Source organism: Phalangium opilio, unplaced genomic scaffold (genome assembly GCF_054372755.1).
Source record: "Phalangium opilio isolate 3A_F unplaced genomic scaffold, DU_Popi_V2 ptg000352l_1, whole genome shotgun sequence".
Taxonomy (NCBI): Eukaryota; Metazoa; Arthropoda; class Arachnida; order Opiliones; family Phalangiidae; genus Phalangium; species Phalangium opilio.
The window spans coordinates 2,330,833-2,353,908 of NW_028324228.1; the positions used below are offsets into that span (position 1 = coordinate 2,330,833).

The 23,076-nt window shown below is 35.8% G+C and overlaps 1 protein-coding gene and 1 non-coding gene across 2 annotated transcripts in view; one reads left to right on the forward strand and one right to left on the reverse strand.

The window, feature by feature from the left end:
- The window catches only part of LOC149602820 (ATP-binding cassette sub-family C member 1-like), a 449,544-nt gene that overhangs the window by 403,619 nt on the left and 22,849 nt on the right, over positions 1-23,076 (forward strand). The gene's annotated exons all lie outside the window — the stretch shown is intronic.
- Positions 15,094-15,212, reverse strand: LOC149602838 (U5 spliceosomal RNA). Its single transcript, XR_016377314.1, has one exon. It is a non-coding gene; the product is annotated as a U5 spliceosomal RNA (small nuclear RNA).

Sequence of the window (23,076 nt, forward strand, 5' to 3'; positions counted from 1 at the left end):
AGCTCTGCGAATTATAGTAGACTCGACGAAAACTACACTAAGCCTTGGCTAGGTAACAGCGCTATCCCGATTCCCGAGCCGCCGGCGGCTGAGCTCGCCGTAACCGCGAGAACAGAAAAAATTCCTCGTAAAAAACAGATACACGGCGTCTTAAATAGTCCAAGCAAAAGCTACCCAGATTGATAAGATCTTTGTTCCTTACTCCCAAATAATCTTTGGTATTGTGAATAGTTTTATCTAAAGAATATTTTAGACACCCTATTCAGTCTTTATAGTAGTTCCCTAATTTACGTACCAGGTAAATTGGTTCTTAAGGCGGAAGGATCGAAGGATCCGTAAGAGCCGCGTTACCTAATTTTGTTCCTCCGCGTAAGGGGAGGTTCTTTCCTAGGAGCTTAGACAATATCGTGTAGCTCTCCCAGGCACCTGTTACGTACTTCATGTGTAAAGCCTAATCGGCTTCTGGTCAAACCGATCCATACCTAACCAGACCAGACCTATAATTACGTGGTCAGTTGGCGGCTAACATATTCACGAGTGGAATTAAAAAGATATAAAAATATTTAACAGTCGTTTGAAATTTGTATTTAAAATTTTTAAAAACCATGCAATTCATTGAATTAACAGCGATTTGATACGCATAATGATGACTTTATACTCGTGTTATTGAAAATACATATATCAAACGTAACCTACCACCATCAGTCTTATAAAAGAGTAGCTAAGGTTAAAAATTAATTTGTTAAGGTCATTCACAAAAAGTCACCAACTTTCAGTCACAATTATCTGGGTTTTTCAGGTACGCAGTACAAAATAAGGACTAGAGGCCTTGGACAGATGTCATTATTCAGGTATGTGACTCATCAGGAAATATATGTCGTTTCACCCAAAACTGTTTCCTTGAAAGAGGGCGCCACACTCCTGACGTCTAGCAGATTTCGTTGGGACTCACTTAAGAGTTTTTCTGCCACTGTAAGGAATTTTTGTAACTTTGTTTATTTATATAAGGAACTGCCGATTCATGGAATTTATTCTCGTCGTATTAGTCATGTTTTCCGAAGTCACAATCCTTACTGTGTAATCGCGTATTTCATTCGTTCCCTTTTGTTAACATATGGTAGATTGTCGAGTTGAAGGCAATGTGTTGATATTGGTGTCTATGAAGTGCAGAATTATACCAATGGATGTCGAAGCAAGAATCCGGTTTGTTTTCGGTGTGCAACAGAATAAGACTATGCAATGGGCGGGTATGAACTGCAAACCATCATAGGTAGTAAATATCTTCGATTTTACCATTTTCGCCGCAAAATTGCGGAACCCGTTCAATAAATTGCCAGCGTTTTTCTTTACATTCGCAAAATGTAAACGCGGAAAACAACATACACTATATATCCACATAAGCTTACATCTAGAAAGGAAATACCCTTTTCAGTTCCGAATGTCAAATACCACATTTATAAAATAACCAAACCGAAACCCAAGATTTTCGGAATTTTCCAATAACCCGAGATTCCACAAATTTTTCCAAAATCTCAAAAAAAAAACAAAAAACATTGACGACATGGCCTAAGAAGTGTGACCACAACACTCAACTGCAACTAAGCAACCAAGAAGACCCAAATAAACATGACGTAAGAAATGGACTGCATAAAAACAAGTATAACGAAAGGGGACAATATTTGAACCTATTTTATATGACAAAACTCGGACATATAAGCCCAGGACCTTTAGAGTTTAACCTAGAACATTTGAACAAAAAGATGAAAATTGGTGCATAGGTTGTTTTTGACCCATCAAAAAATATACTAAAAGTCCCCTGCTGGAAAATGGCCGCTGGGAATTGCAGCTACAATTTATTCTACATTCTGTTTCAAAAATTATAATAATTTGTGCACATTATGATTGGAACCACATGAACATAATGGTAAAATTTTACAGTTCTGTGTTTGATAGTTTGGTCGCCATATTGAAAAATGGCCGCCATGAATACTACGTACAGTATATTTCACCATGTTGTTGGAAAATTATGAAAATTGGTATGTATTATAATGAGAGCTCTGTGAACCTCATACTAGAATATCAAAGCCATTCATCACATAGATTGGCCGCCATTTTGGAGAATGGCCGACCAAAATATCATTTAGATACTGTATATTCATCAAAAACTAAGAAAATTTGCAAATATAATGTTTAAGTCCGTCTGAACATCATACAAAAATATTGAAGACGTGCTACTGATACTTTGGGCACCATCGTGAAAAATGGCTGTGGGAAATGTGAAATATATTTCAAATATATAAATCTTTTCGAAATTCCTATATTGAGTAGATAATTTTCATTTACGTAATAAACACCAAAAGCAATTATTTCCAAGTCTAAATTATCGGCGCCATCTTTACAACCCATGTAAACATTTTCATCTTTATGTTCAAATGTTCCAGGACAAGCCCTTTTTTAGCGTATCTGTCCTGGCCCATATTTGAACTTCCTATTTAAAAAGTGGTTTTAATATAATATTTATATGACTATCACGAACAGATTTAATAAGCGATCAACTTGAAAATATTTTTACATTTTAAACCTTACATATATTTCAGAAAGCTGTTGACTTCGTCGTATGTTTGTTCATTATGCAACTTAACACCGAATTTGACCTAACTGAATAGTTGATATCAGTAACAGAATGTAAAGTTTTTAATTTGCATGAGTTTATCAAGGTTGTGTTTGTGAATCCTTAGCCATTAAACCCGTAAAGGAAGTCCTAATCTAGTTAAGAATTTTTTCACGGAATTAGGGAGTCTAAATTAGGTTAGTTTCTTAAAAATATTATCATGCGGGTGAGGATTAAGACTACAACAATGTTCATTATCTACGCATACAGAAAACTCTACATGGTTTTCAGTCTTTTAAAAAACAGACAACGTTGGCTAGTGTTTTATCAATGAAATTAAATACGTTATGTACATTTAAAAAAGCGGTATTATATTAATAATCTTCCGAAGAGTGTATACGGTTCCATGTTACGTGAATTCACGACTCTCTTTCTATGTTAACTCACAAGCAGGATCTTCAACCCAGGTTTTATGTCATACGAATTCTCAATATCCCACACAGTTTAATAACTTTCAATTTTTAACCCCGATCGACAAGCCGTCTTGGTTTATAAGCCAACTAAAATAAAACCGAGGGTAAGAGACTCGAGAATTTAGTACTTTTTTTCAGGTTGCATGGCCTCAATCGCAAATTAGGAAGAGGCTCAGACCACAATCCGGTTCCTGAACCCCCACGTAAAAGTGCTGTCTTTAAAGTTTAAACTATAGTTCATAACGCCGCTAGCTCCGTTCATCACCCTCCCTTCGCGATATAAGCCGCGCCGAAAATACCGTCAGAAACGCTATTTATTTCGTTTTCTTTATCTCTTAAACAATGGTGTATACTGCTTTGAAAATGAATAAATTACTTTTTTTACATGGATTTACTTAATACTGCGATAAAAATACCCCATCTCAAAGTTTTTACTCCTACATCAGTGGATGATTTCAAATTTCATATAAGGTTAAAGATATGTGATGTACAGTACATTTGGCAGGGATCGGAATACAACTTGATAAGATCAGGTAGTAAAGTTTAACTTCCGCCTGAAGATTGAGAAGCTATAGAAAGTGTAAACTCTCGTAACCAAATATGATTAGCTGTATATTCTAAAAGGAAGAATCCTCAATACCTTATTTCCGCTGGGGAAAATGCCATTGAAACCACTTCAGTTCGCCTATTTTAAGTGCCTCTTGTGTAATTCAAAATACCGTTGTCTTATTTGTCTACATTTTTACTGGTTACAACTGTGTAATCCCCAGTTTTAAAAAGTCATAGTAGGCCTACCATGTTTTAGTATTAGTTTGAAAATTCGTTGGTGATTTATACGATCCTGAAATTCTAAAACGTTCGGTACGTCTTTTAAGGATTAGACATATGTTACGGTTAATGATTTTTTCGCTGTTAAAGGCTTCGCATCGAGGGGCTACTGTCAAGTTTTCTTTTATGACGCGCTATTACAATTATAACCGAAGTAAACTTATAGAAGTAAGGATTGCGTTGTTAATAGTTTCGCAACGAGAGGCTATTTACTCATGTTTTCTGTTTGTGTCGCTATATTACTTATACAACAGAGGTTAATTTATTGAATTAAAGATTACGGGTAATCGTTTTAGTACAATTAAAGATAGCGCATCGAGGGGCTATTCACTCAAATATTCAGTACGTTTTTCAAGAGTTAGGCATATGTTACGGCTAATAATTTTAGCGTTGTTTATAGGTTTGCATCGTGGGGCTACAAACTCACGTTTCTTATATTTTAATTATAATTAAAGTAAGAATTACGGGTAATAATTTTAGCAACGAATTAAGGGGCTATTCACACAAACTTTCTGTACGCCTGTTAAGTACGGTACGATGTGGCTGTTATAAATATCATATCAAACATTGATTAGGGGACTTCTTTCCTTAGAAATGTTATATCAAACGTCGATGAGAGGGAAAGTATGAAGTGCCGATGTCACGTGTAATCTAAGTTAATTCGTAGTTGGCCCTTAAATCAGCTTAGAACTACTCCGTAAAATATAGTAGTGTTCATATGCGGTATCTCGTTTACATACATCTCCTAGTTTACTTGGTAAGCCTAGGCGGCTAGACGCTTCTTTTTGCTTGGTATTTCATAGATCCTTGAAATGTTAACTTCGATATTTATATTGTTTTAAACTAAGTTATAGTCCCCTACAATTTCTTCCTTAATTTCGGGGCCAAGATGATCTTGGCTTAGCAATGTATTATACTTCACAACTTTTTGAACTGGGCCATATTGAATAAAAAACACCGTCTTATCACATATATTAAACACACTTTAATTAAGAAAATAAATTTTAAAATACTGCGAAACGTCCATGGACTTTAGGGGATCAATTATTAAATTTGAGCAAAACTACTACTAGGCCTACTAGAAATAAAATCAAATTGATAGACAATCAATTAAAATTCTCAAAAGCGGATTTACATGTTTTGAATATATGGCGTCGAAGAAATTTAAAAGTTTAAAATTTGCGGTTTATGCAAATAACTTCACAGGATATTTTCGGAAATGATTCAACAAGCTCTCCCAGAAGTCTTCGACATTGATGTTTTATAACCGGTGATTTATAAAATATAAGATTGATATTTTATAATTTTTAACTAGATATTTGTTGACATGTTTCATTTCAAGTTCCATTTTTTTCCAAAAATTATACGAAAACATCTTTATCTAGCCCATTGATGTTTCAAAAAACACTTCGTTGTCCTTAGGGGATGTCAGAATAATACGTTTCAATGGAAACAATTAATATTATATTGCAACAGTCGGAGTCTTTATTAATTTATTTACAAAAATTTTCTTCACCCCAACCAAAATCGAAAAACATAGAAAATTACCACATTAATGCCGGACTTTCGGCATACGTTTTATCAAAATATGAGTTTCCGACATTGTTAATTTATTTATTTATTAAATTTTATCAACTGCCGTACTTGAAGTATACTTGTTCCTTAAACTTTTATTTGACAAATTGTTTGTTTATTAAACATTATCTACACCAAAATATAGTGAACGAATGGCCATTTTATCTCCCATGACCTGGCGAAAGCCGTTATTCTTAGTTGAGAACGTTACCACTATTCAAGAAATTAAAACTTTAACTGAGAAACTGAGGCTGAGATAAATGAATGGTATTACAGTAATAAATTTTTTATTCAATTGCAAGGTAACCATAGCCCTTTGAAAATGACCTCGAATGGTTAAAACGGTATTACATATGGTATTAATGATTTTAATTTTGAATTACAATCATAATAATAATAAACACGCGTTAAGGAGGATTAGGTACTGGAAAATGAAAGGGTGCACTGGAGCGCTTTATCCTTTCAACAACGGCAGCGCAGGTCAGCTTTCTCCTTGAGCGAACGGCGTTGGAAGCTAGCCGTGTCAGGGTCAACTGGTCTTCTTCCGCTTTCATGAAATTCCTTCCCTATCCCCGTTAAGCAAAAACTATAAATCGTTACGCGTTTCATCCCCTCTATTGTAGTAAGCAATTCAAGCTCTACCAACCCCTTTCAAGCGCGGTTTCGCTACCTCTACTCCGAAGTCTTTGTGATCTTCCTACACCTAGGTTTATGATATATTTTTGAAGACGATATCGGAAGTACACGCTCGTTTTGAGCAAACATTTAAATGCTGATGTAACATTAGGTTCCGCGCAAAGCTCATATTTATGTTGGTGGTTTTATGCTGAAAAATGTAACACAGTTGAAACTGCATTAGCCAGTACCACCCGATTGTACATCGTATTGCTTTTCTAATCTTGACCTTTTCTATAAGGCCTAAATGGAAAACTTGATGCAAATAAATTGAACTGTTGAATTTTTATATTTTATTAAGAAGCAAGCCAATCACTGAGATCCGTTCCAATTGTTGTGACATATCAGGGAGTCTGTTATACTTTGATTTTGGCCATTCATTTTGGCTCTTTCATTTACTTCACACTGGTGACTTGTTAACCTTTTATTTACCGGTCGTCTTAAAAAGACATGTTCGTAGCGTTCGATTCCAATTCTAAGTCACTTTCTCTGTAGAACATTATCAAATTAAGTAAATGATAAAAATCTTCGGAACTAAAAAAACGCAACTGAAGAGCAATTCGCGTTTCAAATATCATTTCAGGTGCATAGAGCCCTTTTTAATTGACAATAATGCTTACCAAAAGTCGCAAAACATCTCTTGGTTAACTTTTAAAGGCAGTAAAGCAACACTATAACGTGCAAAACGTTGTTCACTGCACATAAACAGGTATTAAGATTCATTATTGCAAGAGATAAAGAATACCAGGGCCTGCAGGGTTCATACAACTTTTGGAAAACCAATTTCCCTGAGATTTCCAGGCTTTTCCCCATATACTTCCCTGAGTTTTCCAGGTTTTTCCCGTATATGGAATATCCTATGGAGCAAATGTTAACGAAGTAGGGGGAGGCAAATAGGACTATTACATAATCAAAGCACATCCCCGTATCTCTAATATAACCAGAGTTATGAGCCTCCAAAATTTAGTGTATTGTTAATCCTATGAAGGATATGTTTATGAACATTTTGCTTAATTACTCGGCCCCTGTTTGACGCAAATTTTCCTTAGTTTTCCCTGAGGTCTTTGTCAACTATTTATTTCCCTGATTTCTCCAAGTTTTCCCTGTTTTCCAGGTTTGTATGAACCCTGCATACGTTTATTCATTTCCAACATTATTCATCAAGGCCTGCTCATGGTCTTCTGGTTTTGGGCGGATTTGACAGAACGCGCCTGGTTGTTTTTTTTTTGGGAGGGGGGTGGTTTGCGTCTGGAAAGATGGCACTTTTAGCATGTAGGTATCTTCCATGTATTTGTACTTAAAGGGCGGATAGATAAAAGGAATCATGTATGAAACTTTTTGATGGAGTGTCTGTTCTCTCTCTCTCCAGCACAGTACGGGATTTGGATTGCGACACGATTTTAAATTTAAAACGATGGGATTAAGAGCGCATCAAGCGGTGACAAGCGGCGGAATAATAAACCTCAAAAGTTAGTATGCGAGGGCCACGATTTAATAACGTAATCATAATGAACTCATTCATATCGAATCTAGACTTTGAGATGCAGCCTCGTAAAATCTATTCTAACCAAACGGAGAAGCCTTAAATGATTCATAAATGAATTAATGTTATTCATGGTAAGTTAGGAAACCTCAGAGCCTAGATGTTAGTATAAGCGATTTTTATAAAAGCGGAGAGTATTTATCATGTCCAATGATGGCTAAGAAGAAATAAAGGTCAAGAACCTTCTAATACTCCGCTAATGGTGGCGCCGCGTTTTGGGAAGTTTTCGAAGCTTACATGTTTTACAAAAGGTCGTTGGTAACTACGAAGACTAAACTAAAAGAAAATTCAAAAGCAAACATTTGTTTATAAAAGCCACCATAGATGACACCATTTAAGGCAAAGTAAAATCACTTACAGTATTTAATAATTCAACGGCTATAACCCATGTTGTGTTGAAATTAAACAACTAGTTTTATTTGTGATGAGACCTTTTTATTATATCTGTTATAGAGAATTAAAAGCAAAAAAATAAAATCTATTCAAAGCTAAAATAACTTTACTCATTTAGTTCTTACTATTTCCTAATTCTTTGTGAAAAGCAACTCACTTTGCGTAAAGTATTTTAGATTATACAAACATTAAACTTCACACTAGTCCCAAATATATCATCTACTAACTAAATTAATTTTAATTGAAAATAATTTTTATTTCATATTTTGTTCATTCATTGCTCGAAGTTTGTGTTCACCAAAGTGCATGTTTTAGCTAGTGTAATTTATATTTAATAAGGTCAATTGAAAACCTAAAATGTTAGAAACTATACATTCCACCACAAAAATAATTACAAACCACAATACGTTTATAAAATATACAAGAAGAGAACCATTCAAATCCTCCAGAATAAATTCGGAATCCAATTTTATTTAGAGATACCTTCGTGTAGGTGAATACAGTTTGGGCGAAACTCTTTCAAAGTTATATTTCAAATATATGTCAGACTCTACGTAGGCTGCCATGATTTTTTAAAATCGGTTTTTAAGTTCTTTAATCCTACGAGAAACGACCTCGATCACGTATCCCTGACACCTACAGGAACTTCGAAAAGCCTAATCAATCGGGTTTTGTTAAAGGAAAATTCCTAGCTAATTCCAAAAAAATTAACATCATGAATATTTTTAATTGGAATATAAATCCATCTATAATATTAAAAAAAATTGCGAGCAACTAAGTTTTCTTAAAGCCGCCTACACTGTCGGATTAGCCCAACAAAGGTTTTTAGCCGTTTGTCTTCATTTTCGTATGAGGCTTAAGGCTTGGAATTTTGAAGATTGGTTTATTGCTTTATAATATTGTAAATACACACGTGTTTTCGAATTCAATAATTCAGTTTTAGAATAATAAAATCTAATGTAGGCCTTTAACTTTCCTTTAAGATATGTACCTTCACTTTTAACAGTGTTTATAAGAATAGCAGTATAAGAATGAAACTCAGTCCTACACTCGAAATTTTTAGGTTTCATAAAGTATAAACCCACACATACAGCGTTAAAAGTCCTACGTATCGAACGTTAAATTCGAAAATGTAAAACCCTTTCCAGTGGCAGTGGGCGGACATTTGATAATACACCCCAAGATTAGCGCCCACCGCTTTTTCACTTTCTTTTCAGCTTTCTTTTACAACGGTGAAATCAAACATTCGATTATATACACATGCTTAAAACGGTCATTGAATCGGAAGTGAAATTGCAATCGAGGAAATGGTTAAGAATATTACTGGATGGTAAAACGCGGATAGAACTATCTGCCCGTACTTCGATTGCGTACCGAAAAAGGCCGCGCGTTTTGCTTGGAAACCAATACAACCCTCGCTTGGGTAACCCTCTAAAGATTGAAATTCACGCGTAAGAAACAAACTGAAAGAAAAGAATAGTTCCAAGACTTTTACTTGTCCCCTCCTCGCTAAGTTCTGTGAGAATGAATATTTCTCTCTAACCGTAGTTATTTAGAACTAGATTGCGTCATTTAAAAACCGGATTTTCGGTGAAATTTAGGTGCCTGCCAAGCCCTTAAAGGGAGGGTGAAAGGAAAATCAAGCGATTTTATCGATTATTCTACAAATACAGGAAATATCTCCGAATGATTCTAAAATCAAACAAATTAGAGATTTCACGAATAATTTTAAATGAAACCTCCGACCAATCTTGTAGCTCCCTGCCTTTTAATTAACAAAATTCTCGTGACACGCTCTGTGTTTTGCACCACGATTGTCACATCGCGCGCAAATTTTATATAATCTCGCGATAAATCTCATTCGACACGGAGCGTGCTACGAGAATTTTGTATAAAAAAAAGCAGGGAGTTACACGATTGGTTGGATGTACTACAAACTAATTGAAGTTTTAAAAAAAGTTGGTGTCATTTCTTGGATGTTTCACTGTGCGGGTTGGACTTATGATTAGTAGAAGCATAGATGGAATAATCACTTGAGTTTCCATTTCACCCTCCCTTTAAACGATAATAACAAGTAAAGAAGAATTATTGCTAGGAGTAAAACAGATACGTGTATCGTAGATATAAAGAGCAAATTCGGAATATTAAGTAAAAATACAACCTACTAAAAATACTAATCGAATAATGTAGATAATGAATCTTAAATCAATTCAAAAAATATTACATAATATACACATACCGTATAATGATATTAATCATTTTTATCGTCATTAATTTACCTGAGTTCTAGTTAAATCGTTTTAAGACCTTATTCCTAAAATCATTTTAAACATAGCTATTGTTGACGTTTGAATTCCAGAGTATGCCTCTTTAATAATTTTTGGAAATTAAGGGTAAATAAGGCGATGGATTCAAAATAAATGGTAAGAAAACTCGCAATTGCGGGAACCTTTGGTGGAAGCCCTGCCATTGGGAGGCTAGACGTTTCTCGCAATCCTAGCCGATAGCCGTGTACTTCTTAATCCTAACGACGGGAGTAGAAGCCAAAAATTTCTTTCTGCGAACACGTTTGCTCCGATTTGCCAACTGTGAACGCGGTGATAGACACACAGATACGTCCAGTGAAATGCTTCTTCATGACATCGTCGTCACTCGGAGAGGTAAAAACTACCTCTTTCATAAACATATAAGGGCCTTCATCTTTTTGGGTTATGTTTACTTGAAAGTTCATGACCAAACTGAGTGTTCTGAATAATCATGGTCAAGTGAACATGTCTTCGCGCTTGGTGATTAAAAGGATAAATTGCGGAATTTTATATCAATATAGTGGGCGTTATTAATCACCGAGAAAGTAGTCTTTACATTCTAGAATAATATTTTAAAATGACAATAACAATGACCCGCCTCCGTCAGTAACGTTATCAAAACGAAGTGAGTCAATAAGATATTTTGGAGGGAGGGGCTCTATACTGGGCTATGAGTCGGACTGAAGTAAATACTAACCGTTCTCCATTCCGACTTCTAAAATTAAATCTATTTCTGCTAGAAGAAATTGGAGCACACCCATATCTTTGAGATAAGAAGCACTTTAGCTTCAAAGATGTTGTAATGAAAGATAATAGGATGAGTTCCATCGCAACTATGCTACAATGTACAAGTAAGTTTCGTATAACGTTTCGTGGATAACATTTTTAATATTCATACCATTAGAAACCGAACTTACTACGAAATGGAAAGGGCTTAGAGACTGATATCTCAAGTTGCGGAGGGAATTGACATTTAAAGAAATCCAGCGGAGCTGGAATTGACAATGTTATTGTATACCGAAGTTGAAATTATATTAAATTTTGGATGGATTTCTGGGCACAACAGTAGAGTCGCGAAGGCAGTAATTCTTTACTCATTGAATAATACATTAATTCCAGTGACCAATCTCATTAGAACATTTAGCAATTTAAACCATGGAACTAACTGTTAACGCTAGTTAATTCCATGTTTAAACGCACCTGTTCAAGGTCAAGTTGATAACATAGCTGAGGAGTCAGAGCTCAGTCAGCTGAATGGTAATGAAGCAAGTATGATCTTACACAACATGGCTAACGGAGTAAACTCTCCGTATGTTATGTTATTTCATATTTATCAGCAGAATTTCATTAAAAGTTTGAAAACCAATCCAGGGTTTAACCAAGTTTCAATCTTTCTACAGGGACCTTGATATAACTGTTTTTAATCAAGAGACTTTTGACAATAAGAGAGACGTTGCCTTGAAAACTGAAATAGAAACGACTGGAACTATGACCTGAACTAGTCAAACCCAGCAACAAAAAAGGTCAAGGATGTGGATTACAAAATGATCGCATTTTTGGATGCCGCAACTAAAATTTATAGAAAAAACAAGATAAAAATGATGAATCAAAAGTGTTATATTTCAAAAGTTTATTACTTAGATATGGAAATCGTGATAGGAAAAACAAAGCAATTTAAGGTTTCAAGAAGAAAAACTATTTTATGAAACAGAATTGTCTGAGGAGGTTGAAATTATTTGTCTTTTTACTAGTCGTTTAATTATGATACGGATAGTCCTGGCAAAAGTTCCTTAATTTCTTTAACCGTCATATATTTAAATATACAGATTTCAACAATAGCTCAATAAAAGTACAAATGTTCAATTCGTATTTAATTCTAATTAAATTTATTGTTTGTTGGCTTCCTCAACTTGTCCAAAAATTGCTCTTTCGTTGCACAGCTAGTTTGCCAAGGCTATTCCAGCAAGTCTACTGTTTTTAGGTTGATCACGTTCTGAAGTCTTTAATCATGAAAGACCCCACATTTTCTCGCCAACGTCCGTTTCTAAGCAAGCCAATTTGATCTTTGTAATCGGTAAACACTGCTGGTGCATACTTTCTCGATGTGGAGGGATTTCTACTTTCATCTTTCAATAGATAGTTGTGGTGACTTACTGTAGCTTTGTCAATATTTTCTGGCGTTCCATATTGGGTGCGCAATAAAATTCGTCCGCGCACTGCCATGATACCAACTGTATTTTCTATAACCATTCTAGCACCACTAACACGAAGGTTAACAATTCATTTGGTCAAATTGCCTTTGCCAGGATATGGTCTCATATCCCGCGAAAGCGGAAACGCTTCATATCCTACAATGGAAATTTTATGTCTGATCCGGGAAAGATTCTTCCTTCAGGAATATTTAGTTGTTCGTGTTGCACTGGAATACCAAAATCTGAATTCCCATAAATTCCCCGTCATTTTGGCAACCATAGCTGCCCACCTCTATCTATTATGTGCATCGCAAAGACCAAACAATACAGTGCTGAATGTCCCCCTGTAGTTATAGAACATTGAGCCCGAGTTAGATTGTTTAGCTATTTGCATGTGTTTACCGTCAATAGCACCTATACAATTTGTGAAGCTCCATTGTCTTTCAAAGTCTTTCGCCACTTCGATCCACTCCTCTGCTGAAGAAGGCAACTTAACATACAAAGGAAAGTGCACTTTTCAAATAGCGTTGCACGTGTCCTTAATTATGTTTGTAACAGTTGTTCTTCCCAATCAGTAGCTATACGATATGTTCTCCAGCATATCTCTGCTTGCCAAAAATCTGAAATAAGAAAAGTTAGAAAAGGTAATCGCTCAAAACAAGCTCCACAAGTAACCCAACATCCACAGGACCACACCGACTACTTCCATTGTATGACAAACTAATAGCCCCATCGTAGATTTCCAGCATACGATGTACGGCTAAAAACTGAAATATAATTGGCCTAAAATAACTATTCTAGTAAAAACGTATGTCATAATTGAAATTGGATTACGTTTACGATTTTTGTAATTTGTTTTTCGTATTTTGGTAGTTTCAAAACTAGACCCTGATTTGATCAAACATTGTTGGATTAAATGCAAGTGATATTATTTTGTTAACAGCCCCGACCAAACTACTACCGTAAATTAAAGAAGATAGCAAAACACTAATAACAAGACAGCCCAAGGGCTCGTAATAGTAGCCACATCGAATGAATTGCCCCTCTATACCCTACCCTAATGAGTGGATAACCCCTCTCTACCTTACTCTAATGAGTGAAAATCGCTATCTTTTACAATGCTTAAATGATTTACCGTGCATCCGACCCCGTATCCGACCCCACAAATAAGAGGGCTTCGCCCCCATCCTCGACTCTTGAGACACATTTGAATTAACCGCCAAAGCTACCGAAAGCTACCGAACGAGAACGAAACACACGAGGAGCGCGGTAGGAAACGGGAAAAATCGTTATCTATTTAATCAGCTCATAAATAAAAAGAAAATAAATATAAAAACCTAAAAGAAAAAAAAACAAGAAAATAAATATAAAAACCTAAAAGAGAATAAAACCTAAAGTAAAAAAAAATCAGAATTGTCCGACCCCACAGATAAAAATTCAAAAGTATCCGACCGCACAGATAGAGAGGTACCCTCCCACATCCCCGACACTTTAGAGATAAACTTAACGATAAAAACTCGAATGTTCTTTCGAGTCTCTATGGTTCAGTGGTAGCGAACCTTACTGCTGCGCCAGCGACCCGGGTTCAATTCGCGGGTGCGACGTGAAAAAATTTTAATTAAAATGAAATCTCTAACCGAGCTTAGCTACACCTATTGGTGGGTTTAGGTACTATCGCGTTCCTTTTAAGCTAAAATCTAACGATAACGATAGCGAAAACTCCGGCCACTACTGTTACTACTACGGCTCGGGTCAAACTAAGAACCTCATCGTATACTACGATGTGGCTAAAAAAGTATCCTCAATATTTTTACTATTGATAAAACAAATCGTTTGCGAAGACTATGGTGCCATCTATGAGTTTTCATTGCAACATTGAATGACTTGGTTAAGCTAAAGTTATACTGTTAGGACTACTTATTTAAGAGGCAAGTTTAGTTTATAATGCACTTTTTAATTAAAATTTAATACCGGTTAAAAATTTTACCAAGATACAAAATTTTGAAATAATTAAGAAAAAAAAGGTCGACTCGCCCAAAAACCGATTAAAATGTTCAAATTTTAATTTTATACATAATACTTCGATTTAGCTAATATGGGCTATTATACATTACAATGGTGTATAAAGATTAGAGTCACAGTATAGGATATAAAAGGACATTTGTGTGAACAATTTGCGGAAGCCTTGAATTTGGAGGACAGCCGATTGTCGTAGTTCGTCGTTTTATCCTTGCTTCTGACGAGCAGATGTAAACACGGAGGTGTACAATACACATCCGTGATGTAAACACGCTTTGAATGGATATTGGGGGCTCAGACGCTCCTGCACTGTTCCTTTTGAACTTTTGGCGGTATCAAATCTGACGACTCAATTCTTTAAGCAATCGAAACTACTACCTAATCTTGAGACTTTTCGTTTCGTTGAACGCTCGTGAATCGCTTCGAAATTCGAAATATTATTAAGTATGTTATTGTGTTTGATATTGGATTTTAAAGTAACTTCACTCGAGAGTGAAGTTTTCAAAAATTGCCTATAGGCTCATTATATTGCTCCTCCCCACGGTAATCTTTAGTAAAAGGCGAAAGATTAAGGCGATTGAGGAGAAGCCAGAGCATACCGTTAGAGGGGCTTGCCTGGCAACTTAAATGCTATTCATTCTCGCATATATCAGCAACAAACCAAAACTATTTCAAAGATCATAACATAATACCTTCATTTCAAATAAATAATTTACCACAAAAATACAAACTAAAATGGATGTTTCTTATTGTTCATTTATAAATTTGTTTAAATTAATATTAACGTGGCAAACTCGAAAATAAGTATAAACCGAAGCGAATTCAAGCTATTAGTCTGTTTGGTGATAAGGTTTAATACAGATAAGCGGAGGAAAGAGAAAGAGGCGAGGGAGTTCATTGGAAATATTTATAACCAATTTCTCAAGCGGTTGGCGTCGCGTTTTTATCTCGTTTGACTTGGCGCTATTACAGCACAGAGTGGAACAAGTATTATTATTTTCCTTGTAAGCTCTCTAGCGACATCTGTTTAAAAAGAGGGAACTTTTCAAGAGAAAATTGGGTAACTAATAACATAATTAATATTATAAATATTACTTATATTATCTTGGTTATTAAATTAAGATTAATTGTATGCCAATTTTAATTATATAACGTGTTTCATAAAGGTAGAAACATTTTACCTAGATGGCAAAGGCCATAAAATCGTTGATAAAAAGCGGTCTCTTGTCTCTATCACCGCTTTCCCATAAAGCGGGCTATGCAGAAAGAGACAAACAGTCTATCCAATTTATAAGATGGACAATCATGAGCATTAGTTATTGGGGTTTTCGCCAACCTAGCCTTATATTTGCAAAAGTGGAAAAACCTTTCGTAGAGATGGCCCCTTGTGTGACACTGCCAAATCATTCCGTTTTCCCTCAAAATCCCAATCAATTTCATCGTTACAAACCCTGATAGGTGACATACGTTGCTTACGCTATGAAAAATATTTATTTTTAACGCTTACTGTACAAAAATATAAGAAAAATGAACCCATCATTAAAAATTCAAGTAAGATCAAAGGTGAAATATTAAAACTAAACGACAATAAATAGGAGTAGAAATTTAATGCTCTGCATAAATAGTATTTTTGTTAAAATTGGATCAACTTTAGAAATTCCAAATTTAGCAGGTTAATACGGCCTTTCGAATAACACCTTTCCCTAACAGTCTCTAATCTGTCATGAAGATCAGTAGTATATAAATAAGAGTTCTAGATAAGGGAAAATGGGGGTTCTTTTTAAGTTTTGCCGCCTCATAGTACGCAGAGGCCGACAAAGATAGTACGGATTAACCGTACACGAATCAACGAAGGGGATTGGATTCTTGCCGTTTCAGAGTACGAAGGAGACCGAATTAATTGTACGACAATTATCTGCCTAATCATCAGTAGTAGATATTTGCCGGTCCAAGAACAGCACAGTGGAAGGCAGGGTGGATACCGAGAAAAACAAAATATGACGTCAGAGAAAAGAATAAATAACACTGATACCATCAATACTATTGGAACCATCTATAACATCTGAGTTAGAACCCCTTTGACTGTACATTACTGGTAATAACGTCATGGATTAATACAGCGTTTACCTGGGTTTTATGGGTAATTTTAATTTTTTCCAGAGTAATCTGGTACATTCGATGGATCCGAGTTTCAGGGGTAAATATAATTTTTCCCAGCCGGGTTTTAGGGGTAACGTTATAATTCCCCCAATTCAATCCGTGGATTCAACCCCTTACCAATTTGATTATTACCGGTGAAATTAATGATTCGAATTTTAATCTAATTAACATAATAAAATTATGTTTATTCCTTAATGCATAATTTACTCCATCTTTGTAGTTTGTACTGTATCGTTTGTACTACGGTACCCGAGAAACGAACATGCAGAAGAGAGAGCGGGTGCGTCGATCAAAGTTCTTATACACAACCCTCCATCTTAGCCGTTTTCTCATCCGCCATCTTGCAATCCACCATCCACCCTACCTTCCACTGTGCGGTTTGGGGACCGTAAAGTATCTATACTACTGATGATTAGGCAGATAATTGCCGTACAATTAATTCGGTCTCCCACGTTCTCTCAAACGGCGAAAATCCAATCCCCTTCGTTGATTCGTATACTGTTAATCCGTACTACTTTGTCGGCTTCTGCCGTACTATGAGGCGGCAAAATTTATAAAGAACGCCCATTTTCCCTTATCCTGAACTCTTATTTATATACTACTGATCTTCATGACAAGCTCTCTGTAATCAGTGACAAATTTATGGAACAGATCTTATGAACTTATTTTCATAGTAAGGTCTTTACAAAATGTCGCAACCGATAAAACTCGGAATTTAAATAAATTTTACCTTAAAACTTGTTATTTAAAGAAGTTATTTACCTCTTCGAGTTGTAAGGGAATTAATTAAGGTGAGTGTGAGAGTGGTAGTGGTTAAAGCTGCATACTACCCCTGGGATACACTCGTTCCCTACAAAGGTTGTGTAATATGCTCCTCGAAGCATCCGATCGGACTCTCTCTTGTTCACAAAAATCTTTCGGAACCTCGCGTCCTCGCGAACACGTTGGTCTGTTTATGGAAAAAACCATCTACGTATTTCTACGTCATTTGGACATTCCCGACTTTCGAGTTCAAAAATATTTTGCAGGTGTCCATATTCTTAAAACTACTTAACAATCACTATACAAAAAATATTTGGTTTGGCAGCCTTGTTTTTCTAGTTATTTTTGTAAGGGGAAAATCTATTTACATGTAGGGAGAGGTTAGGAATGAATAAGATAAAGGGGTCACTCTTGCAAGTTCCAAACGTTGACCTTAGCGGAACAAATGGACATAATGGGGCGAACAACCTCTGCAGTAGGTGGGACTCCCATTTTGGGTAGCTACTAAAGGGTTTGATTTGTCAAGGTATCTTGAATGCCCGCATTCAAGAGTCCCCAGCTGACCGAACAATACCGTTAGTTTCTTTGAATTGATATTTGTGTATTTGGTTACTTTTTTAAAATTTTAAAATTGGAATTAGAAAGATAGATTTGTTTTATAAATTTTGAGTAATTTTGACAATAAGAATGAATTTAGAGTTTCCACCGTTACAGAGTGACAGACAGATGTAATGTAGCGTAAATACCAGCCACCGGTAATCTAGCTTAATTCCCAGCCAACGGTAATCTAACTTCATTACCAGCCATCGGCAATCTATCTTCATTACAAGTCATCGGCAATCTATCTTCATTACAAGTCATCGGTAATCTAGCTTAATTACCAGCCACCGGTAATCTAGTTTAATTACCAGCCACCGGTAATCTAGTTTAATTACCAGCCACCGGTATTCTAGCTTAAATACCAGCGGTCTGTAATCTAGTTTAATTACCAGCCACCGGTAATCTAGCTTAATTACCAGCCACCGGTAACCGGTAATCTAGTTTAATTACCAGCCACCGGTATTCTAGCTTAAATACCAGCGGTCTGTAATCTAGTTTAATTACCAGCCACCGGTAATCTAGCTTAATTACCAGCCACCGGTAACCGGTAATATAGCTTAATTACCAGCCAACGGTATTCTAGCTTAATTACCAGCCAACTGGTATTCTAGCTTAATTACCAGCCAACGGTATTCTAGCTTAATTACCAGCCAACTGGTATTCTAGCTTAATTACCAGCCAACTGGTATTCTAGCTTAATTACCAGCCAAAGGTAATCTAGCTTAATTACCAACCATCGGTAATCTAGCTTAATTACCAACCATCGGTAATCTAGCTTAATTACCCGACATCGGTAATCTAGCTTAATTGTCCGGCATCGGTTTCTAGCTATATTAACTCTAATCGTTAATATAGATTACCTGTTATGGGTAATCTATGGCTTAGCAAAATCGATCAATTATAACTAAATTTAGCGATTTAGACTCGTCGATTTTATCAGGTTGAAGGTGGCATTACTAAAGTTAATTAACCATCGTTAGGGCATTTCACTGTAAGCTCATCAAGTAGAATAACTGGGATTACTATATGGAATATTAACCTTGTAAAAGGCTGAACTTGATTATGCTGACTTCTCCGAGAGTAATAGCACATTCACGGTAAAAAATCGCAAATCGAGGTATTTTTGAAAAATTAAATTAAACATACTTAAAATTAATTGTTCTTAAAAACAAGAAAAATTATCCTAGATTATAGTGTAAAGTTTCATTTAAGACCGTTCCCAAAACTAACAAACTTATACTTTTTCTAAAACACGAGTAACAAATTTCATTGTTTTGATTTTTTTCCAAAAAAAACCCATGTTATTTCTATGAGAAAAGTTTCTGTGGGATTTTTTCAAAACAGTAAACAGAAAAGTAAAAGCGTTGCAACCAATCAGAAACCCACCCTTAAACCGCTCTCTTGAAATGAATGTTACAAAATGCTTAATACAACTTGATTTTTGTGCAACTTTCATCATCATCATTCAGCATTGAAATTCTTTCGTAAGACAGCTGTAAATATTACTATCTTATCCTAGGCCTGTGCGAGTACTCGATAGGACTCGAAAGCTCGATAAGCAACTTTTGAAAGGCTCGACAAGTTTTCGAGCCTCGGAAAAAAGCTCGATAAAAGCTCAAGACCAAGGCTTAAGGTTATCGAGGTTCAGTCAGTGGTCTGTGAGATTCTAGATTAGGTTGAAGGTCAAGAATTACCATCTAACACAATCTACTGAATGTTGAGACGCTGCAGTGACGCTCGAAATAGGAAATTATTCTGATTGGTGCCTTTTTTGTAAGCCCACATTTGATTGGCGTAAGTTTTACTTCCACTTTTGGGCAAAGAAAAAAATTAAAAATCATTCTTGAAGTTTTTGTTTTACTTTTATGTATAGAAAAATACGCTTGGTTTGTACTATCAATGCGACTGTCAATGCACGAAAGTAATTTCGATTAGTGATAATAGGATTCAAGATAAATTATAGTCAAATAAAAGTTTATCTGTTATATTTACGAATTCATAGGGTATTTTCTTTACTAAGGACAGTAATTGAAATGGTAAAGGAATATCATTCCAAATTAAGAGCTAAAATTGAAAGTCGTTAAGGTTCGGCATTGAAATTTTAGGCTCGATAAAAGCTCGTAACCAGATTTTGAACATGCAGCTTAAGGCTCGAAGCTTGATAAGAAGCTCGAGGCTCGGCTCGAAGCTCGATAACCGAAAAAAGCAAGGCTCGAGGCTCGGCTCGAACCGAAAAAAATCAAGGCTCGCACAGCCCTATCTTATCCTAGTTTCGAACTAAATTACAGGTAATTTGACTATTTATTTTAAATGCGAAAGTTCGATTTGGTCCTGATTTCATAATACCGCGATACTTTTAAATAAATTGGCTTGAATTTAGATGTCACGACTCGCCACGGGATTCAATTTCTTCCTAAAGCTTGGAAAAAAGAGTTGAGGTAGAGTAGAAACCTCCATATAGCTGTAACGTATAATCTGTAGCCCCATCCACGGGACTGAAGTCTTCCCAGCATCCTGGATGTTTTGCTAGGGTTGCACGGTACCAAACAAGATGGCCCCGGCCATATGACGTTTTGCCTGGGCTAGCTAAATTTATTGTAAGGTGACCCCGGCCTATATACTTTACGGTTATTTATTTTCTTCTAAATATCAAATATCATTCCAATTATGAATAAAAATAATCTAGCTTGATCTTGGGTTATAGATTTATGAAACAAGTAAATAACCAACTTCTGTCCTATGAACTGGAACAATTTTGTTGCAAACCTAATATTTGTGGGATAATTGATGCGTTTGGGCAGTAAAATTACTTTATTGGTTGCACGCTTATAGCAATATGCAACAAGCGCTTAGAATTAGCCCCGAGTCATGTTGTCTTGAAACTTGCCGCGATAGAATTGAAGTAATTTGCATAAGCCCTAAAGAACAACGGTAGACGTGACACGGAAACGGATGGTGGAGATAAAGAACAGAGAAAATCGAACTGAATAGAAGGCAGGCCCGATAGATATTACCGCCCAAAACAACCTCATTCCTTTTTGTTTATGACGTATTAAGCGCTAATTAATCAGAGAAGCCGGAACCGAAAAAACTTACAAAAATCTCATAATATTTGCGCCAAGAAAGTTAATTTAAAAACAATTTTATATATCTTAATTTAGTATAAAACAATTTTAGAACTAAAAATGGGGTAGAAGGGACGCCCAATCTGCCAGGCAGGGTCGGACCAACACTTTTCCGAACCTCTAAAACGCGCGAAAGTAAAAACTTTGTAAGGAAATAATTTATAATTAAAAATGTGGTTGAAGGGACGCTCAGTCTGCCAGCCAGGGTCGGACCAATACTTTTCCGAACCTCTAAAACTCGCGAAAGTAAAAACTTTGAGAGGAAATTTTTTCTCACGCTTACAAGATTGGCAACTCCCTATCTTCGACGGCAGCTTATTCTATATAAAATTTGTTCTAGCTTTGGTTCTCAGCACGAGCAAACCCTGGTTCCTATACTGGAGTGATTTTGCGGTAATCTATAACCTAGTTTTAAGCGTGCTGACAACACACGAAAGAAATATTTCGAGACAAAAGACGAAAAAAATACTGATATTTAGGATTTAAAATCTCGACGTTTTAAATCTTGTAAATCAGTAATTGCATTGTCTGTTGTCTGGACGCACAAACCTACGTTAGTGATCATAATTTAGCCGCTCCAACATAGAAACCTGGGTTTGCGCGTGCTGACAACCAACGCTGAAAAAGATTATATATCAAATAAGCTGCCGTCGGAGATAGGGAGTTACCTATCCTCTAAGCGTGAAAACAAATATCCACCCACTGCCTTGAATGTACAACAGAAGCATTTTTATTTGACATTTTGAATTTGCGATTAGTAACCGTTAGATGGCTCTTTTCTGGGGCAAATTTTTGCGATGACGAAAGTAAATTCGCACTGCGCAGTCTCGCATGACGTCACGTCCTTCACTTATGTCGGACCAGGGTGGGAAATATGGATTTTTTTTTAAACTGGACTAAATTACCCATTGAGTTGAGAAAATTACCACTAGAGTGGCCTTTCATCCGCTAGGATATAATCCAATTAACTATATCACGCGCTTGTGACGCCAACCCAAACAAATGTATTATGGGCAAGTGCAACTTAGTTTGGCCCTTTTAGGACTTCAAAGTTGTCATTATGTAATTTATTCTAAACTGGAAGATGACTGTTTTGTTATTGATGTGCCAAAAGACCAAAAATTTATTAACAATCTTTTACCAAGATTACAAATTACTTATTTCAAAAGGTTTTTTTTGCTTATTTTAATTACTACATTCCAAATTATTTGAAATGGAATAAAAAGGACGGAATGTAATGGCGCAAATAAGGCAGAAGTGATATTTTTAAGTTCCTTAAAATGTGATAGAACCTTACAAATTTACTAAATAAAATTGTTTTACAAAATTTCAGGAGTCTTGGGTGCACTATTTATTTGCATTTTTTTTTCACGGGTTTTAACAAGCTTGGGAACTGCGTAAGAGTTAATTTAAAATGATTTGAGGTCTGAACTTTACTTATTCCAAACAAAGCTGATAGAGCGGTGAATGAAATGCCAAGTTTTAGTTTCATGAGTGTCAAAAATACCCTATCTCGAGACTCGTAGTTTCCCCCATTCTTGGCCCATGCTTCCTCTCTACCTTATTTGTCCATGAAAAGGGGTATGAATTTACTGTTAATATTTTTAATGATCGCATCAAATAGACCAGTACTTTGTAATCCGGTTAATGAAATTATAGAGGTGGCATTCAATATTCCATTAAAAGCATTAACATAACATGTATGATTTTCCAAGGTGTTGACCATAATGCATTTACAGGGTTGCCACGGAATATTCAAAACCAAATTCCTTGACTTTTCCAGGATTTCCCTGACCTTTTTCTGAGATTTTCCC